General features: G+C 32.8%; 2 protein-coding genes across 2 annotated transcripts in view; both read right to left on the minus strand.

Moving 5' to 3' along the window:
- The window catches only part of LOC143204071 (neuronal calcium sensor 2), a 196,953-nt gene extending 182,841 nt beyond the window's left edge, over nt 1–14,112 (minus strand). The window contains exon 1 of the mRNA XM_076416524.1: nt 14,074–14,112. The gene's annotated coding sequence lies outside the window, so the exon portion shown is untranslated. The remainder of the gene's footprint in view (nt 1–14,073) is intronic.
- Nucleotides 1–22,064, minus strand: part of Nca (neurocalcin homolog) — a 244,420-nt gene that overhangs the window by 192,290 nt on the left and 30,066 nt on the right. The gene's annotated exons all lie outside the window — the stretch shown is intronic.

Below are 22,064 nucleotides of genomic sequence, written 5' to 3' on the forward strand. Positions count from 1 at the left end.
TTAACTTATAAAGAAATAAACAATTAACAAACAATTCAACCAACATAAAATATAACGCTATATAAATTAAAGAATACTGATCGCATGCTTTATAAGCGACAAGTAATCTTACTTTCTTGATACTTTTTATCTCCAACTTATTTATAAATAATAACAGTAAATTGAAAATAATTTTTATATAGTTATAAATTTAGGGAAACAAATTAGAACATACTTTTCGGTCAGTTCGGTATATGAATAATGATATTTTTGGAATACATTTCATATGGAATAAAAATTATTATTATATTGAATGTACCTAAATCAAACACATTATTTATACCCGTCAATGAAAAACACTTTAACGTTTCATTTGATCGAACTCATGACCAATTAATTCCTTTAAATATAGAAATACTTTATATGCACTTTTAAAGTTATTAAAACAAAACAGAATATAATTTTGGTCAGCTCAGTAAGGACTGATATTTATTCTTCTTTATGGGCTGAAATGTTTTCATTTAAGGGAAAGCCTGTTTTCGTGAAGCGTGATTATTTATAGCATCTTTAACAAAACGGTTAGTATTTATTAAAAAAAACTTTAAGGAACTGTTAATATACATAATTCTATCTGGTCTATATATTTTTTGGTTCACTTCTTCATTTACCATCAAGATATTTGCGTTGATAAAATAGTCTTTATTTTATCAACTATATAATAAGAAACATACAAATTTACAGGATATCTAGAAAGACTATTTGTTATTTATCAAGGAATTCATCGTATAATTTAAATTTCCTTTGAATATAACTACGACAAATACAATTACTTTAAATTTATGAGAACAGAACATAACATAATTTTGGTAGACTCATTAAACATTGATATTTATTCTTTCTTATGAACTAAACATGTTTTGTAAACAAGTAACAAATACAAAGTAAAGTGTACCGTATCGTATTATATTAAATGTACCAATAGGGAACTGATTATTTATTAAATATCTAATAAAACTGTTAATGCTAATTAATATTAATTAATATACATAATTTTAACCATGCGTTTTTAAATATTCTTATTTTAGTTATTGTCAATTTTAATCATTTTTAATCATCTAAGCATCTTAAGCATCTCATCTTCAAATGCGGCCGTTCTTCGGCGATTTCGTCCTTCAAACCGTCCAATAACGCTATGTAGTAGTCTAAAGTTAGCGTACCAATCCTTGATAGTCGATTTTCTTGGAGTGTCCGAAAACTCGGCATCAAGCTAAGTTTTTCCTTCAACTGTATTTTTTCCCTTCCAAAAGCAATATTTCATCAGCATGCGAAGGATCCTTTTTATCTAATTTTTTTCATAATAACAAAAGTTGCTTCACTCAAAATGCTATAATTCACAAACTAATGATCCGACAGCTGTCAAATTTATACACGCATCTTTTTCAATTGACCTGTTACACTCGTCAACAATAGCTGATTAAAATTAATGCATACTTTAGAATTAAGCACCAATAATAGAGGAAAAAGAAGTTCGAGTGAGATTTTATGCACTATTACTATAAATAATGGATCTACTGGCAAAAATGCCAAACCAAACTGATACAGTTCAGGTTATTATTAAATTATTACAACCTTCAATAATTACAACCTTATAACATGAAATAATTTGAAAAAATACTCGTTTTACAAAAGAAAGTGAATGAGTGTACAAAATGTTTCAACATCCAGCATACCCATTCAGCTGTTCTTTAACGTAAAACAATTTTCGTCAATCTAAGAGGTAATAGTCATTTGTAAAATACTAAATGGCAACACTACAAAATATAACATGGAATAATCATCTTAGTGTCTCTACTAAATAAACCAGGACGCACTCTAAAATCTTTATGTTGCTCACTAGATGTGAATCAAAAGCCACGTTAAGCAATTAGTAAAAAACAAAGAAATTGACGTCATATATGATTATATTGAATATATGAAACCATGTTTTAAGCACTTTTACTTATGTGATGTATACAGTTTAATGTTTCATATTTTTTCTATACTCATTCAATATATTTAATTAACTGAAATTATATTCAATTCTTTACTTGGTAAATTTTTTTGAAAAGTGTTTTTATCAAATATTTTCAATTTACATTTAAACAGTCAAGAACTTAATTGTCATATTATTTAATTAATGTTTTTATTAATTAATACAAATTATTCATTTATTACATTCATTAATAATATAAATTGCACATCTTTTTGTATTCTTCTAAATCGCTTATTAATTAATTAATAGTATTAATAATTAATTAATATTATATAATGAGCATTTTTAAATCATCTCAAGATAAACATCTTTTTTCAATCTTTTTTTAACACTCTAAGTAGTCACTACTCTAAAAAATTTAGCTAAATTACTATAAGTAAATGAAATATTTATCAAAATAATAATGTATATATTTTTATAATATAGCTAAATATATGCTTCAGAAGCTTAAATATGTTTCTTAAATATATAATTTATTACCATAAAATATAAGATGAAATAAGAAGAGTTGGCCGAAATACAGTTTATAATTTGACGTGACTTTCTTGTACAAAAATTCATGGGTTGAGTAATTATATAGAAAACATTCAACAGATTGTGTTGTGGCGAAATGAACAAAACTTAATTAAATGACTTCACCGATTCCCGGTTTTCCAAACAGAATCGGCTAAATACCTGCATACATCCCGATGGTAGGTTAAAAATAGACCTAAAATCAAAGAGACTGGTTTATCAGTCAATCACAAAAAAATAGATCTCAAAAGAATGTTTGCTGGGAAGAAATTTTCGTCGAATGGGGAAGTGATCACTGAAACTGAAGCCTATTTTGAAGCACAGAACAAATCGTACTACAAAAATGGTATCGAAAAGTTAGAGGGTCGCTACAATCAGTGTATCACCCTTGAAGGAAATTATGTTGAATAAAAAAAACTAATTTTGCCAAAAATGTGTTTGACTATGGTAGGCCAGGGACTTTTCAATTGACCTGTTATATGTATAATATGGTTAACTAAATATGTGTTTCATAAGCTAATTACTAGGAAACTTCTTAATTAAATCAGTAGTTTAAATATTTAATTTATTAGCCCGCAAAATATAAAACATATATTATAGAATAAAATTGTATTTAAACATGTACCAAAATATGTTGACGGAACCTTGTAAAATCCAACAAACCATTGATTATTTTTTTAGAAACGCGCCTCCTTCCCCCTCTCCTGCTCGCCGCGACGACGATGTCGCGGAAATATCGCGGGAAAATGTGGAGATCGCGGCAACGTCGCGCCTGGTCCTGGAGAAAAGCGCGCGTCACGACGCTGGTTTTGAGCGACCGACGATCAATATTGGCAACAGTGCCTGGCGGGTACCTAAAGCGAGGTGCGCTTGGTCAGTGCCGTACGTTGGGCGTCCGTCGAGAACGTTGTCCAGGGCCGATCACGTCGAATTACCCGCAGGAGCCCGAAGGATTGATGGATCGGAGAATATACATTTCGATATTGCGACCCATAAACATGGAAGTCATGCGCTTTATGCCCCGGCTCCCATTCAACAGGACGAGGGTTGATGATGGATATCCGATTTTAAAAGCGCAAATATTGTTTCTAGATAATGCAGTTAGCATTTTGTTTTGACTACGACCTTTCTTGAATATTTTTGTCGTATTTTATCCCGTTTTGCGAAAGCATCCTGTTTCATTTATTTAATGTTCCGTATATAGTAACTTTTGTACCTAAACTGTATTTTGGTCAATATTTACCTCTGCTTATGACTCAATCTTCAATTTCTAAGAGAATTGCATCTTTAACAGCGGGTTTCCTACATCATAACAGATTTCCTACATTAATCTTTTTTTTGGATGAATTTTAAGATACAATATTTCAGCAAGTATTATTTTCTATATTAGTTCATTAATGCGAATAACTGAAAATATATGCTAAAACTTTATAGTAAATATTTTTAGAAAATATTTCTAAATAAATATACTCTTGAACTGTTTCTAGATACTGTAGTTAGCCTTATGTTTTGATTACGATCTTTTCCGAACATTTTTGTTGTATTTTATCCCATTTCCCGAAAGAAAACTGTTTCATTTGTAAAATATTTCGTATAAAATAATTCGAACCATCAATTTTTGTATGAGGAAGTCACATGACGGTATAAACTATATTTCAGTTAATAATTACCATTGCTTGTGATTTCATCTTCAGTGTCTAAGAGAATTGCATCTTTAAGACCGGGAATTTCTACATTAATATTGTTTTAATTTAATAATTAAATAAATTAAATAATTAATAAAATAATAAATAATTAATTAAATAATTTAAGAACAAGAGAAGACAACTAGAAGACAACATGTTTTTATGTTTTAACAATATTTTTTTGTGTCACGTGAGAGCGTGATCGGTAGTGACGTCAAATTTTATTGCCGATGGCCCCATAACGCGCCTCGTATGAATTAATATGTATATATATAGTATGAATATATATATATATATATATATATATATATATATATATATATATATATATATATATATATATATACGAAAATGAGATAACAAATATTCAACGGAAAAACGGGAAAAAATAACTAAGTAAATGTTACTACTAACAAACGAAATATCTATTCAACTAAACTGAGAAGTCAATAGAAATAAAAATGACCATAAGCTTTCACTAAAACTCACAAAATAAATAAAAACCGTATTCAGATAAATCATAAGAGGTCACTCATGATTAATTTTTGAGCAATCTAAACAGTAACCAGGATATCCAGGACATGTACTGCATACATAAATAGTGCCTTTTCTTTTTTTATTTGTAAATAATAATTTTTACATTGCTTTCTCATTACCTTTCCTGCTTTCTTCTCCACTCGTACTTTCAAAACATATTCGCTGATAACCGCTCTGGAAGTATGTTTGGACGGAGCTTTTAGTAACCTTTTTATGACAGACAAACAAAAGCCGTAAATTGGAATACGATTGTCTGAATATTTATTGTAAAGTTAGAACACGTTTCATATCTATTTTTCCACTTTCAGGACGGGAGGGCCCTGACATATCGACATTTTTTCCCGCCATATGCAATTCTGTAATACTGAATCAAAATGGAAAAATCGGAACCAAGCACATAGAAGACTCACCTGTAGCCTTCAGATAGTGCCCATACAACTGTAACGGAAGAATTGTGAAGGATACACTTCTGCACTTGTTCTTCTGCCAAACCTACATCTTTCGACACGGTATTACCACGTTGCAGGAAAGATAGGAAAAAGATAAAAAAACAATATAAATATTTTGAATTAATATATATTACACCAATTTTTCTCAATAATAGACTTTTTAACGTGACCAAAAAATATCATAGCATATGCAAGCACCTAACATTTCAAAGACAAAGACAAAAAACGAAGACCATCCTTACAATAAATGTTATATAACGATAATATAATGACACAAACCTGATGACAATATAAACAAATATATTCGATATTATATGAATAGAACAAATGGACTTAAAGCCTTCTTCAGGGTTGCTAATCCCTTTTGAGTACCTACTCTGATTTATATATTCCTGACAGACCAACCGACCATTTCGATCATCTTATATATTTCCTCCCAATAGTTTAAGTTTTTCACTATTGGGATAATTCTAAACTATACCAGTCATGATTTTTTTGATATTTCAAAACTTTAACTTAATTTTTTTAATTCAGTAAAAAAACTTTGAAGACAATAGCGAAAAAGCCACACTAGCTACAACGGGAAAGTAACAGTATAAATGATTGGAATAAAACGTGGATAATCAAAATAAACGAAAGTAGGCATCTGTGAATGCGCAATTTACGTATAACTAGACCGCACAAGCACCAATAACAAAAAATAATACTATCGTTCCATATAGCAACATAGCTAAGTATATCGGAATGAATCTTGATGCAAAACTTCTATATAGATTTCCAGAATTCACGTATAGCGGTGTTTCACGAAAATTAATATAAATAGAACACTAGTTTTCCAGAATAAAGTCCTGAGAAGTATTGTACATGCACCCAGATATTACAGGATTGACTGCTTACACCGAGAGTTTCAAGTACCGACCGAATCACAAGGAAATATGAGTAGAGACTACATTCTAATGCCAATATCGAACTAAGACAAGTCTTGGATAACACCAAAACGGGACACAGACTCAAAAGAATCAAACCGTTTGATCTTTTGTAGTGTAGTGCAGTGAGCTATTGGCGTGCCGAATATTACTTGGAATGTGAATTGGAACGAACGAATTTTGGCCTATATGGAAAAACAGAGTCTGAAATTTAAAATTGCGATAGCCTATATCTAGGAAACTATAAGAGATTTATATTTAATAGAAAAGCAGCAGTGCTAATATATAAACATGATTACACCAGAGGCTGAGATAGTGCAGATGAGTCCTCCTAGATATATACGTAGATTTAAGTTATTGCAAAGATAAATTGTAGGTCACTCGGCAACGACTAGTAAAAATATAATAAAAACTAGCGACCCGCCCCGGCTTCGCACGGGTGCAATGCTGATACTAAATTAAATACACTACAAAAAAAATATGAACGTTGTATATAAAAACATAGCGGCCCGCTCCGCCTTTGCACGGGCATAAAATATATATGCCTATGTCACTCAATGAAAACATGATTAAAATCGATCCAGTATTTTTGGTTCATTCATTACTGCCCTTGGCCTGCACGCATTAAATTTGGAGTAAAACAATTCCTCTTCCCCTATACTTATTATGAAGATTTCCTGCTATCTTTGGAATATCTAAATTCATACAATTTTTATTACATTACACATTTTTAAACGCAAATTTTAAATTTGTAGTATCTCCGAAAATATTTGTTTAATTTACATGCTGTAAGGAACCATATTGATCTATATTAATTGCACACTGTATTTAAGGTACTTAATTCGATAAGGATTAATGCCGTATTGCTTAAAATAGCTTCGTAAATAAGCCATTTTCTCACGTAAAAAGTAAACAATAAAAATGGTTAATGTGGGTTATCCCTAAAAGATAAACATATACCATCGCGGACTTTTTTGTAGACCTTTTTATGGTGTACAATACTGTAGTACATTAATTTGATCTAACTCGTAGGGTTAGGCAGCGTTTTTGCTAATTGCTAAATAAGCCTAAAAAAATAGGTTAATTTACGACATCACGTTAGAAACCTCTAAAATTAGCAATGTTGCCTTAGTATATTATGCATGTATTATACATATAAACCTTCCTCTTGAATCACTCTATCTATTGAAAAAAACCGCATCAAAATCCGTTGCGTAGTTTTAAAGATTTAAGCGCACATAGGGATATAGCGACAGAAAAGGCGACTTTGTTTTATACTATGTAGTGATAGTGATAACTATTCTATATATAACTATATAACAATTCATAATTATTGTCTTCATTAAAATGAATAAGTGGACATTTTCAATTACATTCGGTGATAAGACGGAAGTAGAAATACACGTCTAAAAATATTGCTCTATTAAAATGGCAATTTGAAGTTTTTCATTCCGAGAGACCTCCCGGAAGAAATTAAAAATGTTCCTTGAACATTTTTACGGGTCAGAACGGGTGAGATATTAACACTGGCCGTTTCGCCGAAGAAATATTTAATTATCCGTTCTTTCCGTCGTGATTTAAGTGGTCTTTGGCCGAAGAGGAAATTTTTAATCAGCGTGCAGCGTTTCATAAAGCTAGTCGTAAAGAATTCCATTTACTATAATCCCTGTCTAGATTTTCTCTAAAGATTTATAGCGAAATATATTTTCTGATCTGAAAAAAAGCCTCAAGACTGAAGTACTTTTACGCATTGTCTTGACTTGTATACAATGGCTGGTAATTCCTAGTAAAATGTGTTAACTTTCTCTGGTATGTTTATCTATAAGGCATAAACTTCAAACCTTACAAAAACTTTACTTATCTTGAGAGCCTGAGAAAACAAAAGATAAGTCAACATCACCCGACAGTTGAATGTCTATAGCCATAGAAAGCTCTGTGGACTCATTCTGTTCAGTGATAAAACTAAAGAATAACTCTCTAGGATACATGACCTTATTGAAACCAGAACCCGAAGTGTGAGTTAAAGAAACTGGACGCAGATTATATACAAGACGTGAAAACTAAACCAAACCAAGATATATAATGATTAATGGGAATCTACTCGGTTCTATAGATCTCTACACTATTTTTTATCTCCTTATAGACAGTCAATTATACAACTGTACTAGTAATAATGAATAAAATTAATGCAATAAACAGCGTGGAATATGTAATCTTGCCTACTCAGCCTAGGTTGTGTGAGGATAGATTGAAAATGAATGTAAGTAGAATGACACAAATTATTGTAAAAATAGAAGGGGGGAGGGTGTTCAATAAATATTTGGGGATTATGATATACAGGAGGCTTTAGTTTAATCACTACTCATATATTAAGATATTTTGTGTCGTGATGTTTGTTTGAACCGTGTCGAAAGAACGATGTGGGTTTGGCAGCGATCCAGCCATCGATCCATTTTCGCATCTTCATGGAATTTCGAAAGCGTGTGCCAGTTAAGGCAAACACCATCTATCTGAACAATTAATACTCTGAAGGCTCTAAGTCTGGTGAGTATGCTGGATAACAACAGAACACTTTATAAATCCATTATAACAGTTCATTTTGAATATGGGGCAGCATGTTGATTAGTACGAGAAAACAGAAACAGAATTAGAGAAAACTGCTATATTGTGACTAAGCATGTATGTAAGGATGAATAGACAATGCGCAGAGGATTCTGAAGTTTTTTGTTCCTTAAAATGAATGGATAAAATGCAACGTAGCCATGTTTTATATAAAATCTTGAATAGCTTCATCTAATAAGAGGATAAGTATAATAAGAATTACACAAAATCAAATTAAGAGAAAAAAATTATATAAACATTCTGAAGAAAAACGAGTTCATTAGTCAAAACTTATTTTATCGCGTTCAAAATCAGACTGTGGTATGAGCTATCAATGAAATATACACATAACGAAAAAAAGAGAGAAATTTTACGAAAATTGGAATTATATTATAACAAAGACAATTTTATAACAAGTCTCTCGTAATGATTTCCATACTCAGAAGAATCATCATTGTTTCTTCGAATCCTAATTTTTACAACACCTATATATTTGGATTCTTTTTTTTGGCTCTTCCTTGTCCTCGGTTTTTTTTTGTCTTCTCGACATTTTCCTTTCGTTTTGATACTTGTTCACCTGCTTTTTTTTCTATTTTTCATTGACTATTTATTGTTTTTCCATTAATTTTTTAACAATTGAAATAATGGTAAAGAAATGGCATCATATTTAGTTCTTATTTTCTTTTGACTAAAAGTTGCTAGCATAAAAGTGCTCGAATAATTTTTTTATAAGCACCGCTCTCAATAAGTGAATTGATGCCAATTAATATAGATATATACTATAAAACTATTACCAAAAATATATTCATATATTTTTCGTCATTCAAATACTTTTTACACATAATGTAAAAATCCAAGCACATAAATGACTGATCTGTAGCCTTCAGATAGTGCCGATACAACTGTACGGGCACACTGCTAATGCCGAACTAAAAACAAGGCATAGAAAGACAACCAACCGTATATATAACGCGCTGGAGCGCAATTGGCCTCCAATGAAAGCAACACATTACGCGCTAACGCGTTATTGGCAGCGAACGTGTTAACACAAATAACTGAATATATATTCTAAAACAGTACATTAAATATTTTTAGAATATCTTATGGCTGATAATATAATTCAATAATTGATATTACTATTATATTATAAAGAAAATAAATTATAGATCTTTAAATTCTGTTATTCGTAATTTATTATAACGTTCCATATTAATCGTTTAGTTAAAAGTACTTTGCATAAAGTACTTTACATAAAGATGGCCAATATATGATAAGCGATGCGTATTAGCGAGAATCTTATGTATTAAATTCGAACGTTTAATTTTCCCTTCAGACGAAGCCCATTAAATACTTTTAGAATGTATGCCATGGCACCCAAGGGAAAGGTGGTGATTTTAATGTCCTAATCCTTGAGCTCTAAACATTCAAAGAATTTTTAGAGAAGTCATCGTCAGAGTTTCAGCATCGCCATTTATTTGCTTGCCAAGCGAAAGATAACAGTTTTCTGTGGCATATTGCGACTGGCGATGAAAAATAAATCTACTATTTCCACATCGACATCGAAGCGGGCGTATTATTGGAAAACACACCAATAATTAATAGCGGGTAACGGAAGAATTGTGAAGGATACACTTTTGCACTTGTTCTTCTGCCAAACCTACATCTTTCGACAAGTTAATTATGTTGCAGGAAAGATAGGAAAAAGTTGTAGAAAACAATATAAATATTTTTAATTAATATATATTACACCAATTTTTCTCAATAAAAGACTTTTTAACGTGACCAAAAATTAGTACAGCATATGCAAGCACCTAACATTTCAAAGATTTCTGACAAAAAAAAGACCATCCCTTTTGAGTATATATATATATATATATATATATATATATATATATATATATATATATATATATATATATATATATATATATATATATATATATATATATATTTTCAGCATCGCCATTTATTTGCTTGCCAAGCGAAAGATAACAGTTTTCTGTGGCATATTGCGACTGGCGATGAAAAATAAATCTACTATTTCCACATCGACATCGAAGCGGGCGTATTATTGGAAAACACACCAATAATTAATAGCGGGTAACGGAAGAATTGTGAAGGATACACTTTTGCACTTGTTCTTCTGCCAAACCTACATCTTTCGACAAGTTAATTATGTTGCAGGAAAGATAGGAAAAAGTTGTAGAAAACAATATAAATATTTTTAATTAATATATATTACACCAATTTTTCTCAATAAAAGACTTTTTAACGTGACCAAAAATTAGTACAGCATATGCAAGCACCTAACATTTCAAAGATTTCTGACAAAAAAAAGACCATCCCTTTTGAGTATATATATATATATATATATATATATATATATATATATATATATATATATATATATATATATATATATATATATATATATATATATACCTGGTAGACCAACCAACCATTTCGATCATCTATGCTAAACTTTACCAGTCATGGTTTGTTTGATATTTGAAAACTTTAACTTAATTTTTTTAATTCAATAAAAAAACGTTGAAGACAATAGCTTTTGCCCTTAATGAAATAATTATAGCTTTACTTTACAACTAATAACAATCAATAAATAACAATTAGATGAGAAGACTAATTATTTTCAACCACATTAAATTATAAAATAAAAATACTGTAATGATTATTATTAATTACTTTACCCGGTTAAAAGTTTGTGAGCCTCATAAATGGCCACGAAGCAACTCGACAGCCATCATATATACAAAATTCTGTTGAATTCGAAATATCCATGCGAAATGTCGAGGCAAATTTTTTTATTTCTATTCAGTTGTCGGAGTTAAATTGGCGGGCAACGAAATAAAGAGCTTTAAAAGTTGGATTACTAGCGTGATTAAAAGGTACAACCGAAGTTGTGTGTTCTAGTCGGGTCGCGTTTCCGTCCGATTTTGTGCATCAGGAACTGGAAAAACACGTTTAGCTTGCGATCAATTTATTATGAGGCAATTTAAACGCGACCGGCGGATTTGTCTAATATTTATGTGAAAATGCTGGTCTGGCTAACGAACGATTACTTCGTCGCATATTATTTCAACATATTTTATCAAATGTTCATCAGTTGAAAAGTCGCCTGTATAATCTATGAATCTTGTTTTTTTGTCTTAACACGGAAAAAATAGGATTAAATTGGAATAATAATGTTTTATTATTATTATTTAATTATTATATTGCTACTAGTCGTTTCCGACTAACCTACAATTTTTCCTTGTGATAACTTAAATCTAGGTATATAACTAGGAGGACCAATCAGTCCTATCTCTCTCCTCATATTATACATGTCATTGCTGTATTTTTTATTATATGCACCTCACTACACAACACTACACAAGATCAGATTATTTCATTCTTTTGAATCTGTGTCCTGTTTCGGTGGTATCCAAAAGCTGCAATATTTCAATATTCTCATGAGAATGGAGGAGTCCTTCCCCCTCATGCCCCCTTGCAATTCTCTTGATCTCTTGACTCACTGTGGGTATCTGAAGGTCTCAATGTAGGTAATCAGTCCTATAGTATTTGGGCGCGGCCGCAATACCTCTCAGAACTTTGTTTTGAAAAATTTGTATTGTGTTTATGTTACTCTTTGCAGATCATCCCCATAATTGAACTCCGTATGTCCATATATATTTCAGTATTTACTTATATAATAGCAATTTATTATGTACTGATTATTGTGATCTTCCAATTAGCCAGTACATTTTCCTATATTACAATTCCAGTTATTTTCTTTTCTTCTTTATATGTTCCTTCTAGCGAAGTTTTGCATCAAGATTCATTCCCAGATTTTAGCGTTATTGCTATATGGAATGATAGTATTATTTAATGTTATTGGTGCTTGTACGGTCTGATTGTAGGTGAACTGCACATGCACAGATTTATTATCATTAATTTTTATTTTCCAAGCTTTTGTCCAATTATTTATATTGTCACTTGCCTGTTGTAATTTTCGTGAGGCGTCTTCACTATTGTCTCCGACAGCTATAATCGCAGTATCATCAGCAAATGTAGCCATCGTAATATTCTCCATTTGTGGTACATCACAAATGTAGAGTAGATAAAGCATTGGCCCCAGTACACTTCCTTGTGGTACACCTGCTTTAGCTTCTTTTATTGTAGAGTAAGCTTCTTCTTGTTTGACCCTAAACATTCTAGTTGTAATGTACGATTTTAATAGTTCGGTCTGTTGTTTTAGTAACATTTTCTGTAGTTTATGAACAAGGCCTTCATGCCAAACCTTATAGAAGGCTTGTGATCAATGTAAAAAATATAACCTGTTAATTTAACCCAACTGTTAAAACCATCGAATTTATTTTGATGACTACAGTTTTTCATTTGGTATTACTGAATTATTTGTTAATCCTGATTCTCACCAAGGAAGATTTTGCTACTTTTACTGTTTAATTTGAAGAAAGTCGAAGTCTAAGAAACACTTTTAGCAATTTATAATAATGCTGCCCCGTCATATCCCAATCGATGGTCTTGGGTTCAACATTTTAAATCTGCAGTTGATAAATTAACTATCTCCAGACTTTTACATCACACGAATCAACTGAAAATATAATTTCGAACAGTTTCAACATTGCATTGTTGTTGAATTTTGTTCTGAATTAATCGAAGAGTTTTGTTTTGGCTGCGTTGGATGACTAGTTGATTTGAATTTTTGGTGCAATCCCATATTTGCACCCCATAGATGATGTCTGACCAATCAATCTCTTTGATTTTAGATAAATTCAAGAGTATCTTCCGAGTAACCAGTATAGTTGTTTTATTTTGATTCTAATATATTTTGCTTTTTATCTAACATGATGTTAGGCGCAGACATATGATTAACATTTATTCGGATTGAACATACATAAGTAAAATAGTTTCATAACGGCATAATACGATCGACACAAAATTGAATTTCCAATATTTTCCAAAAAAATAACAACCGATTTGAGTAAAAAAAAAAATTTAAAACAGTCGCCAAAGTAAAAACATATCTTTACGTTTTTATGACATCTAAAAGTCCCGAAACTACGTAGAGCGGCGTCTTGTTTCCTAAATCAAACGCACAACGACGTTATTCCATATTCCGAAATAGACCAATTTCAAGCGCAGAGGAGAGACAGATTTGAATCGTTTTGCGGCATATATAAAATGTATGCGGAATATAAAGAGACCTTCGGGGAAAACATGACAAAAAATTATATCAGCAAGGCAAATGAATATATTATCCTATATATCTAGAGCAGGGATGAATCAGCATTTGTATTATGCATTTTGACGTCTTAATATATCATACTCACACAGTGACGTCTCCTCGTTGAATGGGTTTTAGGAGTGATCGTACCTGAAACAAAATAAAGATTATTTTAATGTTACTGTAACTAAATGATTTTCTTATTTTATTAAGTATTTCTTAAATGCATCTAATAGAACTGTCAATTATTGTCCAAGAATTTATATTATATTACTTTATATGAGAATGAACTCTCGGAACCGTATTCGTATTAAGGCTATAGACTAGATTTGGCCAATATTCTTTGCCCGATACATCAATATTTTCGTTGACTGATATTTTCAATAGTTCTAAGATAGAATACTTAAGTTTTAACAAGCTTGGTGGCGCGGTGGTCAAGATGATAGGAAGGGTCTACTGCTGCCATAGTCGCGAGTTGGAATCCTGCTGGAGCATGATCGTAAGTTTATCTTTCTGATTGTTTATAGTTGTGACTGTAGCACACACACACACACACACACATATATATATATATTATTGCAGTCCCTGGTCTCTCTTTTTGCGTCAGGACTATTTCGCTGAACGGTCGGGGCCTTTTGGAAATTCTACAGGGTTCATTATTTTATTGCAAACTATCTCCTATATCTCCCAAAACAAAACAAAATCCATTTTGTCCTTTACTATTTTGTCTGGGTCCCCTTGTTTCAGTCCTCTCGTTAGAGTCTGATTTTTTATATTCACTCTTTTCCTTCATCGTCACTTTCTTTCTTATTCCTTTCTTATTGGTCGATATATTTTTTCGTATGTCTCTACTGCGCACAAAGCAATTCGTAGAAGTATTCCTTCCGTGTCTTCATTATTTTATCATTTAATTATTCAGTTAACACACTTTTATTTTCCAGTTTTTTTCTTGTTACATTTCTTATCTATAATTTTCATTTTTACCATCTGTTATTATTTTCAGAACTAAATAATTAAATCATAATTAATCTAACACATTAAACTGATTTTTATGATTATTACCTTTTTATGCTACAGTACTAGTATATATATATATATATATATATATATATATATATATATATATTATCGGACTTGAGAGAGAAAGAGAGAGAAAGAGAGAGAGAGAGAAAGAGAGAGAGAGAGAGAGAGAGAGAGAGAGAGAGAGAGAGAGAGATATTTATGAAAATTGGTGCTTCTACCAAAAATAATATAAATTAATTCTTAATAATTAAATATAATTAATAATACTAAATATAATTAAAAAAATTCTTATGATAATTATTATTATAATTGTACTAACACTTTGAATTATACTCGTTATGTGTGTTCTAAGTCCCACGGCGAGTATTGATTTGTACACCAATATCTTGCTATTTAAGGATAATTTCGATTTCCGAGTACGACAAGAAAATGCATTTTGATTTCGAAGTTCAACTTGTTTTATAGGGTCCCAAAATTCTTCCAAATTAGACGTCAATCTATGGACAGGCTAAGATGTGTAGAATCCTTTGCTTGGGGGAGTTGGCAATTATTAATATTCACTGGTGGGCATGCTCTTTCTTCTACGCAAGGTACATGGGTATACTTTGTTTCATTGGCTTTAATAGGCCATGTTTTCGGCCAAAGTTGTATATAATTAAGATACAACAAGAGGCCTAGTACACTGCATATGTACATGCCTAAATATATTAGTTATAGTTCAGTAGGTCCATCATGTTGTTTTTTAGTAAACGTAATAGTGTATATTTGCAATTTTTTTCTAGGGAAACCGGATTCCAACCGGTTATAGTCCCGACGCTATTCGCAACAGACTTCAAGACCAGCTAAACCAGGTGATTGCGTGGTACAAATTCTGGCGTCTGCAGATAAACCCGAGCAAAACTCAGGCTATTTTGTTCCACCGCAAGAAGAAGTTCCACGCTTAACGCCTCCGAATCGATAAAGTCCCTATCCCCTGGCTCCAGAACGTATCATACCTCGGTCTCCAGTTCGACCGCAGGTTCCAGCACGTTCCCAAATCCAGCACTCCTCTGCAGAAATGGTAAACTTCCAATCCCCCAGAAAGCGACTCTGAACAAAATGCTAGTCCGTCCAGTCTGGCGCTACAGAGCACAGGTGTGATACAGGTATGTCTCTGAGAGACAACTTGAACTACTCCAAGTGTTTCAATCTAAAAAAGTCTGCGAGTTACCCAATGCCCTATGGTTTATGAGGACCGTCAACACTCACCTCGAATCAGGCATCCCGTTTGTGAAGAATTTCACGAACATGCTCTGTGTAAGGTTCTCCATAGGCTTTAGAAGACGACAAGAGCTTGATTCAATCCCTACCCATCCACAGACATCGATAGTAAACCAACTACGATAACCCAGGGTCTCTGTCGCCCGCAAAACACTCACATCCCGAGCCCGAAGCGACATTAGCAAAAGAGCATTTGGTTCTAGCTGGTCATCATGGAATAAGAAAAAAAATGTGTTCCAGTTACATCGACATTGTTAATAACCACGTTGAAATGTTATAAATAATATTGTTATGTATTTGACAACTAAATTAAATCCATTCAGCACTTTTCGAGGAACAAAAAAAAGCTTAATTATATATAAGAGTAATACTACTTTACAAATTTCAGTCAACTTTTGGACTCGAATAGATGAAATTTGAAATATTTCGAAAACTAGAACCAATCTTAAAAATCAAGCTGCTGATTTGGTTTCAGTCCCCCGATTTACCTTACAACAAAAGCAAAAGCAACAGTAATAGTTTTCTATATTCGTTTGTGTTTTATACTGTACGGATTCTTAAGAAAACATTCTCTCATCCTTTGTCACATTTATTGTAAGATCAATGCTCTTTTCAGAAGGAAATAATCAAACATAAACCCGTTAACACACCGTAGAGCCATCACCAAGCTACGACATAAACTCAGCGCAGTAATCAACAGTAATTAAGCGCATAATTAAAAGGAAAAATTAACATGCAAAACATTTTAATGGCGTCTCTAATCATCCCATAAACAAACGCCGGCGATGTCCTTTGAATGTCGAATTGACGGACGGGCCCTTCTCCTCGACTCACATCGCCGGATCTAGCCGTTAAACTTTGAAAACGATGTCGGCTCGTCGCGACCACACGTCCGACCTAATTCAATTTCCGTTTATACGGCCCTACAACTGGAACACACCGCCCGCCGCCCCGCTCGAAAAGACCCCCGGCTCCCACCACGTTTTACCCCGAACGCACATATTTACAAACGAATTTATTATCCCGACGACAACAACAAGTCGGAAAGTTCGGAGAGAGTTCGTCCGCGTAATTATAAACTATATGTTTTAATTGACGAGATCGATAATTAGGTTTGGTGTGCGTCCGCAGGCCCGTGCCTACGGTTGATTACAATTGATAGTTAATTGGTTATCTGTCCGCTTAAGTCATATTTCCAATTAATATTGATAAATCGAAGTAAATTGATCGTGGGGCATTATTATTACGAAATACTTTGTTTTGTTAACGCTTATAAAATAGGGATAGGTAGCGATAGGAACTATCGAATGAAAGCCTTAAAACCACGTCTTAGGAATAACCGAAATTATTTCTTATTAATTAACAGCCCTATTAATTTTTCAAGTTGAAAACCTATTTAGTATATACCAATTTAGCGTAATGAACTATATTTCACCTTATGAAAACTATAATAAGTAATGTACATTGGTTAAAGCACTTTCACATCATATAACAAACTTCGTATCAGAATTCCGGCAGACGTCTTGTGGAGGTCGGAGCGAGTACCAAAGGGAACCATATAAGAGTCGACAAATTAGTTAAAAGTGACAGAAGAACACATATAACAAGTCAATTGAAAAGCCTACCATAGTTGGCATTTATACATTTTTTTTTTGGCAAAATTAGTTTTTTTTATTCAACATAATTTCCTTCAAGGGTGATACACTGATTATAGCGACCCTCCAACTTTTCGATACCATTTTTGTAGTACGATTTGTCCATTGCTTCAAAATAGGCCTCAGTTTCGGTGATCACCTCTTCATTCAACGAAAATTTCTACTCAGCGTGCATTCTTTTGAGATCTGAGAACAGGAAATAGTCGCTGGTGGTCAGATCAAGAGAATACGGTGGATAAGAAAGCAATTTGAACCCCAATTCTTGGATTTTTGACATGGTTTTCACTAACTTGTGACACGGTATATTGTCTTGGTGAAGCAGCACTTTCTTTGTTTCTCCAAATGCGGTTGTTTATTGACGATTTCGTCTTTCAAACCTTTGTCAAGGTAGTCAATGAAAATTATTCCATGCGCATCCCAAAATACAGACGCCATAATCTTGCCAGCCGACTTTTGCGTTTTCCCACGTTTTGGAGCGGGCTCATCGTATGCAATCCACTCGGATGACTGTCGATTGGACTTCGCAGTGAAATGATGGAGCCATCTTTCATCCATTATCACATGTCGACTCGGCAAAAACTCGGGTTTATTACGCTTGATCATCTTCAAACACGGCTCCGAATCATCAACTCGTCGTTGCTTTTGATCAAAAGTGAGCTCGCGCGGCCCCCACTCTGCAGAGAGCTTTCTCATACCCAAATATTTCTGAATAATATCATGTACACGTTCAATTAATAACTTTAGAGTGTCTACTATTTCTTTCAGTTTCAATTTACGGTCATTCAAAATCATTTTGTGAATTTTTCAATGTTTTCGTCGGTAACAACCTCTTTTGGGCGTCCACTGCGTTCACCGTCTTCGGTGCTCATTTCACCACGTCTAAACTTAGCATACCAATCCTTGATGGTTAATTTTCCTGAGGCAATGTCCGGAAACTCGGCAACTGTACTGTTTCCCTTCAAAAAGCAATATTTTATCAACACGCGAAATTCCTATTTATCCATTTTGTCCAAAATGCTATAGTTCATAAACTAATGATACGACAGCTGTCAAATGTATACACGCTTCTTTTGAGGGTTAGGGCTAACTAAAAATATATGGATTTAATTATAGTAGCGCCATCTATGTGTCAGGCCGGGGACTTTTCCATTGACCTGTTAAGTAAGGGCCGAAAGAATTATTTTGTCGCAAATTATTGTTAAGTTTCAAAACAATATTCTTCGGTTCGGTCCACCATCTAAGCCCCATAAATAACGAACCAAACGCAGATCGGCTAATACCACCGAATCCCCCATAATTCATTCCATTACACAGCCTGCAAAGGATACACATTCTCCCACATTATCTCGTTCCTTTTGTTTTTGGCTAATTAAATCGGGCAACTTTTTTCCCGGCCGGCAATTATTCGAATTGGACCGAAATTAAATTCGTAAAAATGTAAGCGCGTGCATAAATCATTTTGATTTATTAGAGAAGGTTTTAATTGTTTCGCGGTCGTGTCTTTCCTTGGCGGTTACGTTTCATCGTGGACGTTTTATTGTGTTATGTAGTTACGATCGCATTCCGAGAATACGGTTTGATGGTGGACTGTAAATAGTTTACGGGATTCAGAAAATAACGTTTTAACGGGCGTCGAAATGATTCATTTTGGCGGTATCTCATATAGCAAGGAGTTGGCGAGATTTGCAACTACTGATTCGTTGTTTTGTTGTGTTATTGCTGTTTTATTATAGACAATCTGATATCCCAACAATAAAAGAAACAGTACTTGGGACATTTGCCGACCATACAGTTATCATGGCAAAAGATGTATCTCTGTCTAAAGCTGTAGAAAAATTACAAACTGGAAAACACTGCTAGCTCCAAATCTGTTCATGTAAATTTTGCATTGCAGCGAAATCGCAACAAATTAATTACTCATCACTTGACGGATGCCCGACTCCTCCAGCTGAACCAGCTAAATGCCTCGGAATACATCTCGATGGTTGGTTAAATTGGAAACGTCAAGCAACTGTACTGGTTAGTTGGAAGATACTCTCAACTTGACCTATAATCAAAGAGATTGGTTATCAGACAGTCATAAAGCCAATTTGGATCTATGTGGTGCAAATATCGGTTTGCACTAAAACATCAAACCAATTAATAATCCAACGTACCCAAAACAAAGTTCTGCGATTAATTAACAAAGCTTATCGCTACGTAACCAACGAAGTTCTGCACGATGACCTCGAAATCAAATGGATACACGAAGTGATCCAAGATTTCGCTCTAAAACATGATATAAGGTTGCTAAATCGCAGCAACTTGTTTGCACAATACAGCTACTGATTTATTAACTAAAGTATTCTTAACTTTAGCTTATGTAGTTTACTTTAATTTTAATATACTGATAATCCCATACTCGCCTTGCCTGTTACTAAAATATTTAGAAACACCGGAGTTATTCAATTATTCTATCCAGGCCAGAAGAACACTGGTGAGACTGTCGAAATGCATATTTGACACTATTTATTATTTTTTTACGTTATAAAGGCATTTGATGAAAATAATTGGTACAATATATATTAATCAGGTTAGAAAAACCTATATAAAAACTTAATTACTTTCTGATGAACGGCATTATTACTACTAACTGGAACAAATTAGAAAAAGTCGGTTTTAGTAGCTTTGACACAAAATAAGTACCAAATGTCAGAGTAAAAATCATCAGAGCTATAATTTTTATAGAGATAATGAGATAAGATTACTGAGTGGACTTGGAAGGAATGTTTTGGCAAAAGTAAACTTCTTGTCAGCTGATATGTTGTTGTTAATGCCAATACATTAGAATTCAGGTCATCCACAAAGATCTAAATCATCTAGGTTAGCGAGGAAACATCAAGAGAGATTGTATAGTCACAAGTCGCGTTGAAGTACTACAACTGTTCTGTAACAGTGGACTTACCCGAAATTTGAAGAGTCAAAAACCCTTTGAATTAGTATGGTTAAGTCTATAAAAATTGTGCCGTACTTTAAAATTATGTGGTGTGCAGGAATACACCCATCAGACGTTAATTAAGTTTGAGTCTGAAATCAGGACTTTAAGAACAATATTTGATAGAAAATAAATACCAAATGTCAGAGTAAAAATCATCGGAGCTCTTATATTTTAAATTTTAGCTATAAAATTATATAAATGTACTATTGTGTTAATGTTTAAACAACATAGCATTCTCTCTTTGGAAGATATCAATTTGAGCCAGTAAAATTATTAAATAATTTAGAAAATTTTTACTTTTCCTATTAATTAAAGAAGTGCCTTCGGATGATCAGTGAACGCTATTAAAAATCTATGACAAACATGGTACATTGACTGAAAAATTGAAATGAAAAATTGATTGAATAATTGATTTTGCAAAATGATAACTCTGTACATAAGTACATTGCAAAAGCAGTAGGAATGTTTATACGGAAAATCCGCCTAAGGTATTTAGTATAACAGTGTCGACATTAGTTGGTAATAATCAAGTCCTGAATTTAGAGAAATATCTCTCAAAATGAATACCCTTCAAAGATATCCCTTCCTATTTATAGATTCCTAGAGATATAAGGCATATTTGCCAATTTTAATAAGACTTTAGTTGAAAGGCTTAATATAAAGACTTAATAATAAGTTATAAAAGTTATGTCAACATTTGAAAGAAATGGTATGAAGGTATATCCTAAAAATGATGAAGGAAACCGATCCGGCGACACATCAACAGAATGAAATTTTTACCGTTATCCTTGTGCTAAAAAGGGCGACGGGGTAACGGGGAAGAGACTGTGAACGCCTTCATTAGAGATATAGGTTAGAATTTACAGCCGATTTCTCATTTAGGACGCGGTTTTTACGACGTCGCCAACGCCCATCGTGGACCCAACCCTACAGCCGATAGTCCGTAAAAGTAGATGACACAAAGCTTCTGAACGGATTTCGCTTAAACGATTTTCAAACTATCGTTTTTGTAACATCGGTTTTTTTATATTATATCTTTATATTATGCTTACTACAATATTAATTTACGGTTATTACTATTTAAATGGTTGTTTTCCTGTATTAAAATATTTCTATCATATATTTCTATAATTTATATTAACACTACAGATGTTATATCAAACATAATTCATATTATGTACA

The sequence above is a fragment of the Rhynchophorus ferrugineus genome, unplaced genomic scaffold (assembly GCF_030347505.1).
Source record: "Rhynchophorus ferrugineus isolate W39M unplaced genomic scaffold, kcgeb_rfMv2 rfM10, whole genome shotgun sequence".
Lineage (NCBI taxonomy): Eukaryota > Metazoa > Arthropoda > Insecta > Coleoptera > Curculionidae > Rhynchophorus > Rhynchophorus ferrugineus.